The 10,182-nt window shown below is 40.1% G+C and overlaps 2 long non-coding RNA genes across 3 annotated transcripts; one reads left to right on the top strand and one right to left on the bottom strand.

Moving 5' to 3' along the window:
• The first annotated feature begins 2,354 nt into the window (after positions 1–2,354).
• On the top strand, positions 2,355–6,785 carry LOC114063418. 2 transcript variants are annotated; one of them, XR_003572554.1, is made up of 4 exons: positions 2,355–2,442; positions 4,837–4,918; positions 5,945–6,135; positions 6,750–6,785. It is a non-coding gene; the product is annotated as an uncharacterized LOC114063418 (long non-coding RNA). The 2 variants fall into 2 exon arrangements; XR_003572553.1 differs by lacking the exon at positions 2,355–2,442 and having other exon boundaries at positions 4,772–4,918.
• On the bottom strand, positions 5,889–8,686 carry LOC114063419. The gene is made up of 2 exons (XR_003572555.1): positions 8,531–8,686; positions 5,889–6,087 (listed from the first exon to the last, which is right to left on the bottom strand). It is a non-coding gene; the product is annotated as an uncharacterized LOC114063419 (long non-coding RNA).
• Positions 8,687–10,182: the final 1,496 nt, after the last annotated feature.

Here is a 10,182-nt window from a genome sequence, read left to right as displayed (position 1 = left end):
CTTCACACTTATTTCTTGTATAAGTACATTAGCAATATCAGTGAATATCGTTACTTCCAGTGAAGCTTGAATGACTGAACAATAAAGTGGCAAATGGAAAACAAAGTAGGTGAATGTAAGGTGATGTTCTAGGGGTAAAATGAAAAATAATGGGCCTAGATTTGACAATTACCAGTAGCAAGATGTTGTAGTTATAGGGAACAGGTCCAGGAAAACATCATCTCTGTGCCTAGGAGCAATGAGCAAAACAAATCAGATTTTAGGGAGGAGTAAACAAAGAAGAGAACATAGTTATGCCACTGTATAAATCTATGGTTTACCTACCTCTTGACTACTGTGGTCAGTTCTAATCCCCTGATCTTCAAGACACAATTTTAAAACTGATTTGGAAAATGGCAGCAGAGATAATTAGTTGGAAAGGCTTGCATAAGAGGTTTGACTGAGCAGATTAGTGTTCTCCAGCCATGAGAAGTGTCTATGTAGAGGCCTACAGAAACAACAGTGGTAACAAGAGAATGCATAGGGATTAACTGCTCATAGTCTTTTGGGCCGCAAGGACTAGGCAGTTTCAGGAAAATAGAGAAAATAAGCAGTTCTTCATGCAGGAGATGATAGACTAACAGAACTTGAAAAAAAAAGACTATGAGACAGGTTCGAGGTGGAACTGGGCAAATCTTGAAATAGTTTTCTGTTGTGGTTTAATAAGCAGATAAACCTCTTCAAGCTCAGGAATTCCCTGAGCAGAAAAATTTGGATCTCAGGGCAGCAGAAGGGAAAAACACCAAATGTGCTTACCCTGTGGTAACCTTCCAAGTGGTTCACTACTGAAACAGTTGGAGACAGAATACTAGAGTTGGAGGACCTTTGGTTTGAGCTAGTGCAGACATTCTGATGTTTTAAGACTCTTAAAATTCCATACTTTAATGAAGTTTGTTAATAACTCTGTTGTTTTTTTTGTGTTCACCTGCCAGCTTGTTAGTATGTCTTCTAGAAAGTGCAGTTTTGCAGGTACATTCATACTCAGCTTAATGTGACATTCTCTGTGCAAATACAGCTAAGTCTCTTCCAGTACTGTAGTTTTTCAGGACAAATTCTGACTACATGCTTAGTGGAATTCATTAGTGTTATTAATTTTCTTTATTAGAAGAAAGAATTTTTGTCTTGTCTTTTTCACCCATATTGGTAATTTCTTATGATCTAAGACTACTATTCCTGGTCTTCTGAGAGCCAAATTATAAAATTAATGGATAGCTGCAAGTTATACAATTGGAGTTCTACAGATCATAATTAAAGAGAAAATTAAGGAACTGGATCAGGTTAAAAGAAAGGCAGATATGTTTAAGAGAACAGTAGAAGAAATCAAGTCTTATTTGCATTCCTCATCATGTTTTTTACAGTTTGCTATGGAAGTGTATATGCAGAAGTATAGAAAATATGAAACAGAGATTTTTTTAATATTTCATATGCCAATTTGACACCCAATCCTGTCTTGTGAAGTTAGACTGTCATTAAGGTTTGGTCAGTGTATTATTACTTACCTAAAATGGTTTCAGCTAATTTTGCAGAGGTCAGCAGTTGAGATTAACTGTAGCTTCCTTGGTTAGTTAACTTATTAGTATGATATTTTCATATGTATCTCTAAGAATTATATATGTATTGCATTCTCCCTAAAAAACCAAATATAGGACCAGGCCCACCACAAGGCTAAAAAACTTCTCAGAAAAGATGATCTTAGTTCAGATCCCCTTTTGTAAATGTGCGTCTCTTCTACTTGATTGGTTTTCTAAATTCTGTGATTTATTCAGAGGTGTCTGAGATTTCCTCTCATTTTTTACTTGCTCTTATACAAATTCATATACACAAGTGTACACACACACAGAGTTCCTTGTGCTGCTGCATGGTGGCTCTCGGGCCTTATAGTTACTGTGCACCCCTGTGCTCCAAGTCTCTAACTCTATGATGCAGAACTGTAAGCACAGATGTGCAGATACAGCCATGCATAGTGTGAGGTACGTGGAGCGCTGTCAGAGCGCAAGGTGTGCTGTTCCCCTTGCCATCTGGAATTAGTGGATGTTTTGAGAGAGCAGCCGAGCAACACTGAACCGAGCTCCAAGAGACATGGATATGTCCCAGCCTGGGAATACTGGAGCAGAGGTGGAGAAATCCCAGCATAATAATGCCCTGACAGGAAGGATTTCTGACCACAGACTGTTTCTCCTCAAATTTCAGTTATTTATCACAGGCTGTATTTGTAGGAAGTTAATCCTCCAGGCATAGGAGGGAAGTCAATGTTTACCAGCTCTGTAGCTAATGATATACTAGAAAGGTTCAGAATTTTTCTACATAGCACAGAACCACAGTGTCCACAGTGTGGACCTGGAAGACAGGCAGCACACTTTGCTTTAGATATGCAGCTAACTCCAAGGGGAGGATTCTTTGGAGGTTCATTCTTGTTTCCTATTGTTTGCTATTACTATCTATTTAGAAGACTCAACCTCAAAGTCATCATTTGGACCAGGGGAGGAAAAAAATCATCAATGGCTTCTCGAGGGATTCCCTAGCAGGGGTTAGGAAGCTCTGTGAGTCCCCAGAGTGACAGTCAGCGGTCTGTGTGGGGTGGGGGTAGGCATTTAAAAGCTTCAACTCTACTTAACCTTGAGTCTAGAGTTATTTGCAGGGATGGGCAAGAGAGATATCTGAGAAACAAGACTAGGCAAGGATCCAGTGATACATGGTCACTGCCAGTTCTGCTGGCACTTACTCAGAACATAACTGGTATGATTTAAGCAAAGCCCTGCACTATAAGTAACTGTGAGGTTCTGGAAACACTGCAATCAGAATGAAGAAATGGGTGATAGCTGTCTTGACTTGTTTTAGTTTAACAGACAGAGGAAGCTTTCCATAAAAAGACTTCTATGATCTAATTTTTCTTTCCTTGGACAAAGGGTACATGAATAATTCCATAGACCAGAGGATTTAAATACGAGTGACTTATATGAGAGTTTGAGCAGTTCAGGGCCTTTTCCCAAGGGTGTTGTAAATTTGCCAGAGTTTACTTCTGTGTAAAGTATGGTGGAGAACTCTCAGGTCATTGCAGGCTGATGGGACCAGAGGATTTGTGAGTCACTGGGTGCAAGGTTGTGAACTGATAAATCAGCTGAATATCATAGGCAGTCTCTGTCTCATCGACAGAAATCTGTACCTTTACAGTCCTATTGTCTGGAAATGTGGGTAGGTGATTACAGGTATCTCTTATAGCAAGGTTTTAGGAGAATGTATCTGTTAAAGAAGATGAAAAATGAAGGTGAGTGTGGCAGTAAGTGTGACGAGGAGGGGCTAGAGCCTAACTTCACATCCCCACTGAATACACAGTGCTCAGGAAGCAGTCTGTGTTCTACCTGCACTTGCTGCTAGCTCTCACATTAATTAACAGTCACCTCCTTGGCATCATACTTTTGTCCTTGAATGACAAGGGTAACAATTTTGTTTCTCTGTGATTGTTTTCTAATGGAAAAATATATATACTTTTTAGGCAATGCAGTTCACGTGGGGTTCACCTAAATAGCAGTAGGGGCAGGAGCCCCTGTCCAGGCACAGGTTGCCTCCAATAGCACTGTTTCTGGACTTCTTGAACTGCTCCTGAGCAGAGGAGACAGCTCACAGGTGCTCTCATCTGACTGTTTAAGGTATGCAGATGTTTTTTACTGTCTTCTTCAAAAGGCCAGCAGAACCATCCCAATTCCACTTGAGTACTCTCCTTGACAATGGAGCCTGAGGGTGGTGGTGGTGGTGTGTGTGGGTGTACAGTTGGCCAGGAAGAGATAAAGAAAAGTCCTTAGGACTTGGAGAAGATATTTTCAAAAGGTCGTGTCTTTTCAAAGAAATACATTATCTATTTTAAAGAAATCTATGTGAAATAAAAAGGAAGATTTTTCATTCTTAGTTTTATAATAAACTAATGCTTTTCTTGAGGGAGGTAGATTTCTTTCTATAAAAATTAATAGCTTTAAATTAGCAATTCGGCAATGAATGGAGAACTATCCCCAGTACTTCCAGATTTGCACTTTGACCTAATGGGAGATTAAAACTAGATTCTCAGCATATTTTCATACATAACTTGGTGTGCTAATAACTTGCTGGTCCTGTTCAGTTTAGAAGGACCATTTGAATGAATCAAGTTGTTTGCTGATACTGTTATCTAGGAACTGATCCAAAACAAGGAGGTAGGTGGTCCAAATACTCCTGAATGTTCTGGCAAATCTAATTTCAAAACTTTCTGCAATCAGGGGTATGACCTGGCAGCTGATGGGAATAGCAACTGAGCATTCAGCAGCAGCTCTCCAAATGTCTCAGGCACAGCTTTGCTGACACTTCTTTTTTATCAACTTGAGAGCTATCATGCCTTCAAAAGAGAATGGGCCACACATGAATTTAAAATGCTGAAAGGTAACATTGAAAAAATTGATTTCTTCCCAATCCCACATTTCAGCTTCAGACACGCAGAACATATAGCGTGTCTGTACAGGCTTCAGCAGTGCCCTTGGAATACAAAGACCCACAGTCTGAACTGTGCCAGTGCTGCCTTGAGGGTAGTCCAAGGAGATGAGTTAGAAAAGGAGTTGCACTGCTCTGCAGCTCCTGGTTTCTGGAAACCAGCCAGGCTTGGCATACTCGAAAGCAGTTAGGGAAAACAAAACAAAACAAAGAGCAGGTCAATGTAACATTGCTGAGAGCCTGGCATAGGCCCTTTATTGTCTGAATTAACCTTTCACACAATTCTTTATAAAGTTGCTGTTGCCCTACTGAGACAGTATCATTTTTTCTCTTCTTTGTGAGGAGAATCTGAGACTGAGTGTTTCCTGAGGTGAGGCCAAAACCAAAGAGAAATGAAAACAAGAGTGTGTTCCTGGAGGCCAAGGTAAGTGTCAAGCTGGGGCATCTGGTCTCTGAAAGACTTAAAGCACAAGCTGCTACAGTGAGGAATAAACCTGTCTTTCCTTTGGATACTGCTAGCCAGCTCTGCCTGCGTTTTGTTCTTTTCTGTCTGTGGCAGCTAAAATCAACATGGCATAAGAAAGGCAATGAACCAGGAGCTTAACTAATTACTGAGTGTCTTCTGGCAAAGCCACAGTAGTTTGTCAAACCCTGCGCTCTCTTTAGTGTTGTTCTCTTACTGCCATGTCTGAAAAATATAAACTGCTAGAAGAGCTTTTTTTACATTAACAAAGAGGAGGTTATTGATGTACCTGTATTAAACTGGAGGAGGAAGAGGAAAGGGAGGTGGGCGAGACTCTGCTTTCTTGTGTCCAGACATGCTTATGTTGGCAGAAGAATATCAGCTTTCAAAGAGAAAGCTGAAATCTGAAGAGATATAATAATTCAAACCCACAGCATTTGCTGATGGGATTTTTATGTTAAAAGAATACCCCATTTTGTTGCAGAGGAAATGTGCATTTTTAGGTCTCATATAGGATCTTTCAATGCCATCATCTGATTGCTAGTTGTGCAATTTAAAATGAAGACGTGATGTATTTCATGCTTTGCAAAAAGTCTGAAAAACTGAAACTCCAGGAAAACAACATTTCTAATGTTTCACCACTGGATGGAGACAGCACTCCAACTCTTGTGAGTAATTACTAACGGGACTGTAATGAAATCCCTTGTGATAAAGAGATTGAATAGATTAGTAGACTGCAGCCATAAACAGTGGAACGCCAGCTAGATTTATGGCAGAAAATTTACTGAAGGGACTTCCTTTAGATTTTTGCTTGACCTATTTTTGTGGTGAGAAGAGATGAGATTTAGTTGAAAAAAATTAATTCCCCTACTCTCTCCACACAAAGCAGTAACGACACAGACTAGCAAGAAATACTGTAAGATAAAGTGACGCTTTCTAGGATTCTTTTTTTTTTTATACCAGATCACAGTTTATTTTTCTTGACAGGAGGATCCTTCAGTTTTGTACGTCTGGCCTTGAGGGTTCAATGCTGCTTGTGGCAGCTGAGGTTACTCCAACAATTGTTGCAGTGAATGTCATTTTTGCAATGGAGATTCTTCCCTTACTCTAAGGCAGCAGAGAGGAGGTCACTGGGTAGGGACAAACAACAGAAGGAATTCCCACCAGCCTGCAGGCTGGTAGGAAGATTTTGAGAGATCACTGGAATTAAAGGGCGAGAGCACAGATGGGGGACAGCCTGCCCCATCAGGGTTCATTTCTCTCATCAGGTATGTTAAAGTATTTTCACACATTTTCTTCCCTCTTTGTGTGTGTGTGTGTGTGTGTGTGTGTGTTTGTATGTGTGCATGTGCATGAGAGAGAGAGAAGGAAGGAAACTCTGTGGTTGATTTTAGCCCAGTTTCTTACTTAATCATAATTTGCTTCCCTGTTGCCAAGCAATAACTTTTGAATTTGGTAGATGAAGTGAAGACAAATTAAATGAGTTCAAAGATAATTATATTCTTATACATTTTGTGAAATTAGCCAGCCAGACAGATTGGAAACTCCTGAAGTGCCCTGACTAACGGCTGAAGAGTGAGCTCATATAGTAGATAACCCACTCTGGAGAGAGTTCTTATAAGTGCCCCTTCCCTGGGAGAAGCTTTAATCAGAGCTTGCAATCAACCACAAGATAAAAAAAAAAAATATAGACAGCCAGACTTCATCAGTTCAAGAAGCACTAGAACTTTTCCTTAAAAACAACAAACAGAAAAGCTGACCTATTCCATTAGCACTTCTCCTCTGCCTCCAGGTCACAGAGTCTGTACAGAGTTTAAAAGCAGAGAATTTTCACAAATAAAAGCAGCAACAAAGAAACTTACATCTATTGAGACAAATTTTTCATGTGTCTACTTGTTATTTTGAGGAGATGTATTTTCAGACAGCTCTGACATAGCATGGTGGTTATTAGGGTGAAGCTCTTTGGGGAAAGGGCACAGGGAAGGGAGGTTGAATTAAAGAGTGTGTGACAGCTTCTAATGTATGCCTGTCACTTTTGTTCCCCAAATACAGTATCTGTTGGATCAATTATATGATGATTTACGTGAAAATGTCTCAATTTTTTCTGAAACCAAGGTTTCAAATGTAATTCCTTTGCCTGTAGCCAAGTCTGATGTCAATTTTCAATCATAGATTCTTAAAGAAGGTATTTATGTGTCTTATTCCTGGGTGAAATTCTCTGCTGACTTCACCATCCAGGATGCCTAGGAAGATGTCTGGTGCTGAGACAAGAAAGCTGGTCAGCATGACCAGTGGAGTCCTAAACCAGCACCATGTTTGGGCATGAGGGGGAGGTGGCCTTCTGCAAGTAGGATTTGTTTGCAGTGATACAGTTTGCAAGTAGGTGCCTTGTTATTTACTTATTCGACTGCTCAGCTACTGGGTATGTACCCACCTCATCTGTTTTTCATCTGGTAGGCTACTGTTTGCAGAAAGAGGTGAATATAGAAAGTCTTGAAAACTGGCTTATCCTCAGTATGTTGTAGGAACACTGACTTGCAGAAGGCTTGGATTAAAGGGAATAAGACTCTGTTTTTCTGCCCACAATACCTTTTGCTGTTTCTGAGGAAAACCCTGATGTGGGAGCTGGTCAGGGAGGGAACATGTTGTTATATGGCCAGTCAGTGTGAAATTATGAGCTGTGACTTTGGTTGGTAATAACAAAGTGTTCAGAGGAGAAACTCTCTGAGAAAAGAAATATTTCAAAAACACAACTCTACTCTAGGTGCAATATAGGACCAGGAGGATGTATTGGATAGAATTAAGAGGCTAGATTTAGACATCAGAAACCCAAGAAGAGACAGGCCAGGCACATCAGAAGTACGTGCTTATAGTGGTGATGAACACAGATGTGCTGTAGATACATTAGGAAAATTATGTGCATAATTGCACATATAATGGTGTAGAAATGCTAGTAAATGCTTGAGGAGAAGGAGGAAGGTTTTTTTAGCATTCTGTCTCCTAATGTGGGATTTGAAATCAATTATATCTGGTTCCTTCTCAGCTTCTTCTTCCTTCAGCCTGACCCATTTCCATCAATACTGAAAAGTTTCCCACTCTTGCCAAATGACCACTCCACGTGATTAATTACTCAGGTCACAGCCATAAGGAGATCTGCCAGATCCATGATTGTCCCATAACTTTGAAACTGTCTCAACCAGTCAGCACGCCATTTGCTATGGCAAATAGGAAGATCTCTGGTATTTCGTGCTAGGAAAAAAAACCCCACAAACTAACAAATTCTCATGTGGAAAGGTAACCACAGGCTTTCTGAGAGCCTAGGATGCATTCTTGTGTATGAACAGCTAAAATATCCTGAGTTTGCAGACAGTGCTGTAGCATATGACTGTCAGAGTAGTCATGCCAAATATCTTTCTGTTTGTGTCCCTGTGGGACCTAGCTATGGAAGCTCAGTACTCTCAGTAGTGGAAAGGGAAAAGTAACACCAGGTACACCCAGCAATATCTAGTAACTTATTGCTTAAAGCATTCCCAGAAGGGAGAGAGGCACACCCAGTAATACTTAATAACTTACTGCTTAAGGCATTCCCAAACAGTAAGGTAGGTCCTACTGATGACTTCCAGGGATTTTATCTACTTAAATGCCCTCTGGCTTTGCCTTAAACTTGGTCTTAGTTTATTAAGCAATGTTGTTACTTCAGCAGTTTTCTGCATGATGAGCCATGAGAACATAAGCCTCGCTGTGCCTGGTGTCCTCGGTGACGTGGTAACAGCCAGGACAAGGTTCTTGAGAACCTTCATGACACAGCAAAAGTGAATCTGAGAGTTCAAAAGTAAGGGGCCTATGCAACTATCCCCGAGATTCCAGTTTATTACACAAGGAGTGAATATGTGTTTTTGTTTCAATCAGCAATTTTTTTTTTTTTTTAATTTTTATTTTTATGAAAAGTTCATTTTAGAGTAAGCTGATACCACATTATGGGCACAGTCACATTCTGGAAATTTTTTTTGTAAGGAAGCAAATGGCAGTGTTGAAAGCATATAGCCCAAAGCAACAGGTGGGATTTTCTTTTTTTTACCCTGGAGTGGTTGCTGACCTCCCTTTAAAATAAAGGATTTAAAATTAAAGTGAAGATAAATCTTAAACTGTACCTAGAGAACAACATATATAAAAAGAACCATAAAAATTATATTGTAGTGTTTCAGTCTGGCTCACAGTGAATTGCCATGAACCTGTTAAATGTTTCATTAATTAAATATGCCTCTACTCACATATAAAATGTTAAATCAAGTGGGAGGGTTCCTCTGCTTTATCTAAAACTATGCAAAGTACAAATATAGGCATACTGTCTTGTGTGATGTAGGATTTCTACTGATGTCCTGTTTGCTTACTTTATGTTCTTTCATTTCACTGGTTGTCACTCCTGTTGTTTCACAATGCAAAAATACAGCAGTCTGTGAGTGGGTCTTGTGCTTGGGAACAGGCCCATTCACAAAGTGGTTGCAAAGTGTCTGGCCCTCTGATAGTACTTATCTGCTAAGTAGTATTTCTATTCATTGACACTGGGTGTTTTGTAGAATACTAAGGGAAGAGGTAAAAGCAGTAGGGTATGCTCAGCACACTCAGGCAGCTCTGGAACTACCAGAAGAGAGATCAGACTGGGCACGACCTTGGCTACCTTAAAGACCCTCTTTGTGTAGGCTCTCTGCTAACAAGAGGTAATGACAGCTGCTCCCAGGGTAAACAGCGCAGAGTAATTCAGGAATGCAACAGCGATTGAATGCTGTTTACTGATTTGTGCTCTTAAATAACCCAGAGAAATTTGTAGCAATATTATAGTTTCTACTTGTCACTCAAAATTATGGCGGTATCATTGCAAAGGAGGAAAAGTTCCTGCTGTGTTAGCAACTCATATTTGTGGTACAGGAAAAGAAATTAAACCACCAAGCTCACCAGTCATTCTGCCTTTGTCCAGGTATGTTGGTATTCAAAGAGTCCCAGGATGATATGATGATCTTTACAAAGACATAATGATCTCATTGATGACAGAGCCCACCCATCATAAAGCCCACTCAGAAATGAGTCACTGGTTAAAAACTACTTTTAAACAATCCTCAGCTGCCAAGTCGAGCACTCCATTCTGCTAATGTTCCAATTAGCCAGAGCCAGGTAGATAACAGCAGGGAGCTATGCACAGAGAATACAAATACAGGAAAAACTTCCTG

The sequence above is a fragment of the Empidonax traillii genome, unplaced genomic scaffold (assembly GCF_003031625.1).
Source record: "Empidonax traillii isolate 1590-97213 ecotype Southwest subspecies unplaced genomic scaffold, ASM303162v1 scaffold463:size644112, whole genome shotgun sequence".
In the NCBI taxonomy this organism is placed as follows: domain Eukaryota; kingdom Metazoa; phylum Chordata; class Aves; order Passeriformes; family Tyrannidae; genus Empidonax; species Empidonax traillii.
This window is presented reverse-complemented; position numbering and strand designations above follow the sequence as displayed.